The sequence below is a fragment of the Pinus tabuliformis genome, chromosome J (genome assembly GCF_031772625.1).
Source record: "Pinus tabuliformis cultivar Carrire ecotype Pingquan chromosome J, CPIR1, whole genome shotgun sequence".
Classification (NCBI taxonomy): Eukaryota; Viridiplantae; Streptophyta; class Pinopsida; order Pinales; family Pinaceae; genus Pinus; species Pinus tabuliformis.
Genome location: NC_142295.1, coordinates 1640523260 through 1640527797, shown reverse-complemented (window position 1 = coordinate 1640527797; position 4538 = coordinate 1640523260).

Below are 4538 nucleotides of genomic sequence, written 5' to 3'. Positions count from 1 at the left end.
CCTAATGATCTTCTCCTTATATAGCCTTAGGCCCTTCATAATACCACGGTCCAAAACCATAGTAACACAACACCATCAGCTTCAAAACTAGGGATCAACACGTTCGTCGAGACATCAAGGTCCAAAACCATAGGCACAACTTCCAAGGAATAACCGCCGTGGACCAAAGATAAGTTTTCCACATACACGCGCTTTTACTGAAGCCAACCAGCGTGTACACGCGACTTGATATATAGAGAAACTGTGTATACGCGACTTGGTATATGGTGAACCTGCTTGTATACGCGACTTGGGCTTAACGAACCTGCGTGTATGAACTTTCTTGGCATGCTGTACTAAGATCTGTCCTCTGATTAAGTTTCCATCACCTGTACCAACCTCTGAGCACCTGTACCAACCTCTGAGTGAGTTGCCATCAAGGACAATGCTTGTATCATAATGCCAACAAGACTGCCTTGTATTCAATTGCTGCTGTATTCTGCAAAATTTGCTTGGCCGGTTGCCTTATTAATCCTACCTACCTACCCTAACCAATACTTTCTCTGCTGTTAGGTGTAATGAAACAGCCAATGCAGCCACTTAAGCATTATAAATATGAATGGCCCCTGCTGCTTATGCTTGCTGTTACCTGAAATGGAGATCTTGCAATCTGATATGGCTTTATTAATCTTTGAGAAGATCAGGAAGCTGCTGACCTTCTTTGTTGAAACAAGAAACTGTACAAAAGGGTCCTGTAGCATATATACATTATTGCTAGACTGACTTGAAGAACTGTACAAAAGTTTGGGATAGCTATCATGCTTTGAAATTGGTGAATCATCCACAACTCGATTTTGAGCTTTGCAGCCTGCTAGTGGAGAAGAGTAGTGATTTACCTCATCACACAACTTGCCCTCAGATGGGTTGTGCAACACATGGAATGGAACCTGTAATTCTTTGAAAGCCTGCTCAGATGGCACCTGACAAATTTGTGCTGACTGTTCTTTTTCTTCTTCAAATATCCGAGATGGCTGAAAATCAACAGGCAGGGAATCCAGTTGGATTTATTGGTCACATGTTGCCGCTTCTGAGTCTTCTGCAATCTGACACTCACTGGCACTTTGGGGCTGAAAATCTAGTGTTAATGCATTAAGGGTGGGGCCTGGACTCTCCTCTAGCCGGTTAACATCAAAATACAGTGATACTCGATTATAAATGGCATGATGATTTCCCCTAATAAACTGAAAAGACTTGAAACAAAATGGTAAAGCTCCTTCACTGAACTCAACGCCCTCTGCGTTTTCCTCCTTTTCTCCACAGCTAAACTGGGCCTGCTGATCATGGGGTTCAAGCAAATGAGCCTGAACTGTGCTTTCTGCCAAAATAGGCCCTGATTCCTCTGCGAAGCTGATTTGGTCATTAGGTTCATAATCATCGTCATACTGATCATATTTGGGCAGACAGTTGAAAGAAGAGAAGCTATTATATTCATGTGTTATATCAGGAGATTGTTCCATCATGTATGGCTGCATGAATAAGTCATTTGTTTTGTAGTAGGTTTGTTCAGGAATACCATTACTTTCCCTTTGCAAAACAGATCTTTTGTGGTGCTCTAAACCTTCAACTTCTATTGTGAATGTCTGCTTTAGTTCCTCTGCTTTCTTTAGCAAGGTATCCAGTTTACCCTCTTTTTCTGCTTTCAACTTCTCCTCCCTAATTTTCAGATTAACCTCTACATCTATCGCCATGTTCTGCATCTGTTGCATAGTAGAGGGGCCCCTTTCTCTCAGATGGAATTCTATTTCTGGATCAAATGCTGCTGGATAATTTAATAGGGCCAAATCAGGGGGAGGTCTTATATTAAATGGTATAGAATGATAAACTTGATTGAATCGGTCAGAAAATTGTTGAACAGATTCAGATGGGATCCTTTTTAACTGTTGATATTCTTCTATGAGCATGAGAAAATTGACTGTGGTCTTCCATCTATCAAGGAAGATTTTGAATAGCTGTTGGAGATTTGAGATGCTTGCCTCAGGCAATGCTTTAAACCAAGTCCTAACTTCACTTTGCAAAGAAAGGGCAAACAACCTAACACTAGCATCCTCATCTTCTACCTCGAAAATGTTTAAATAATCTTCAAAAGCCTGGATATGCTTTTGGGCAGTAACTCCATTCTCTCCATCAAATTTTGGGAGATACATGGGATGATTTTTGGGCAAAGGATTAAGCATGGGAGGCAAAATGAGTGGCTTATATCTATCAGGAACCTTACGAGGCACGGGATTGTGTACAGGGGCTAAATGATTGGGTTCGGTATGAACAGGGATAGGATGATTGGATTTGACAGAAGTGTCCCCCTTGACCATGAGGTGAGCATCAACAGCATTGAGAGGTTGTTGTTCTAATGTGCAAGGAGGGCTTTCTTCAACATTTTCTGAAGGAAAAGCATAAAAGTTAAATTTAAGCAATATGTACAGCAAAATTTTATGGAAGAGAAAGAACATGACCTCTTGGATCAAAATCCAGGTCAAAAGCCTGATCTGCTCATACATTTCTTTTGGGTTCCTTCCTCCAGTGGAGCCTTTATTATGAAGATGATGTGGAGTGGCCAGGTGGATATATTAACTTTGAGTGCCTGATCTCTGTCCACCATCAACGATCAAAACTAGATTTGAAGAATGGCTGTGAAGGTTTGGTTCCTCATAGCAGAGCTTTCCAACTTTCTTTGTGAAACTTTGTGAAATTATCTGAGGAAGGTCCCCAGCGGAGTCGCCATTATGTTATTACTCAGGTTGTCCTTAAAGCTCCAGAAAAGGATACGGCCGAGGTAACCACATACCAACTTTGGACTGAAGGTTCTAGCCTGCCTGTAGTCAGAGAGGGCTCTCTCTTTTAGATTTAGCTTTGTTTAATGGATGATTTTAGGCTAGGTATGACGCACAGGGGTTTTGTATTGTTTTTGGTGGGAAGGAATACATTTCAAGTAGAGAGGCACGACATTGTCTGGTAAGTTTTCAAACCATTGGGCGTGGAGTCGAGGAGTGGGACTGCTGGTGCGTTTTCTCGGTCACATGAGAAATAAGGAGCAAGGTAGCTGCCCATGAAACAACACTGAAAGCTTATAAGGATGGGATGAGGGATAAGGAATGAGAGGCAACAAAGAATCTCTCATTAAGCTTAAAAGGGGGAAAGTGAATGAACTATATCTAGGAGCAATTAAGAATTCCTAGACAACTGTCAAAGATGAATGGATTAGGGGAAATATGAGTCGAAGGGAATTCATATTCATGACTGATCTAGAGGAAAACATAAAGAAACAGTAGAAAATGAGCATAGAGGGCAGTTAACCAATTCTAGACTATTCTTTCTTTCTACTATTTAGACGGTATATCAGTGAAAAAAACAGAGATAGGAAAACTTATTGAGTCATTTTGCAGCACAAGAATTCCAGATTCACTTCTTGAAACCATTAGACACAGAGCAGACAGTCTTTCCTCCAAGCTTTTCAGCAGTCTTTGATTACAGAAAACATGCCAGGTATACAGTGCGAGTCTCTACTGAAAAACTATCAACCAACCAACCCTTAAAACAATACAGAGGGTGGTATATATAGGGAAGATATGTCCGAAATTATCTATTACAGCCGACCTAACAGGTTCGACAGAAAATTGCTTACTTTAACCTAATCTTATCCAGAAATAAACGCCAGAAAATATCTTTGAGCTGTGCTGGGGGCAGCTGTATCAAAATGAGTTAATATCTGTCCAAGTGGCCCTGTGCTTTTCATCTATCATAATTGTGCATTGGTCTTTGCACCATTGCTGTTCGGCGGTATTGAATGCTTTTGACTGTGATTTGAGAGCTAGGATGGGCCTACTCCTCTTGATTTGACTTTCTGGGGGGCTCATCAATGTTCAAGTGCTTCGAGCCCCTAAAAAATCTTCGGCGGATACTCTTTGGCTCTCCTTCCTCCTCTGATACGCTTTGGCAATAAATTGATGTTGTTCTGTCGTGCTGCGGGTCTTATTCACACTTTAATGGCCGCTGCTCGGCCTCTGTTTCTTTCAAAACCGTTTTCTGGTCCTTCCGGCGAGATTCGTGAAGAAAAATGGGTCATCCGGCGCCTTTCGGGCTTGCTGGGGGCCGCAGAATAAAACGGTTCCCTGAAGATTCCCCATTCAGGCCCAAAAATCTAGCGATGAGCGATTTGCGCTAGGCACAAATCGCTCATCAAAAACTGCCTCAGAATCGGATTCCGGGGCTCCGAAGTGCGATTTTCGCCTCTGCACGCAAAAAGGTTGATGATGACGTCAGCATGACGTGATGAAGTATGGCAGGTGATGTCAGCAGGATGACGTGGCAAGATGACGTCAGCATGACATCATCATGTACGGACAATGACGTGGCAGGGACACGTGGCAGTGACGTGGCAGGAGGCCACGCAGGCAGGTGACTTGACATGGTGACTGGGCAAAGGGGTTGACGCAAGTAGTGACTGGGCAGAGGGTGACGTAAGATGTGACGTCACGGGCGGTAAGCAGTTTTGTGGCGCACCG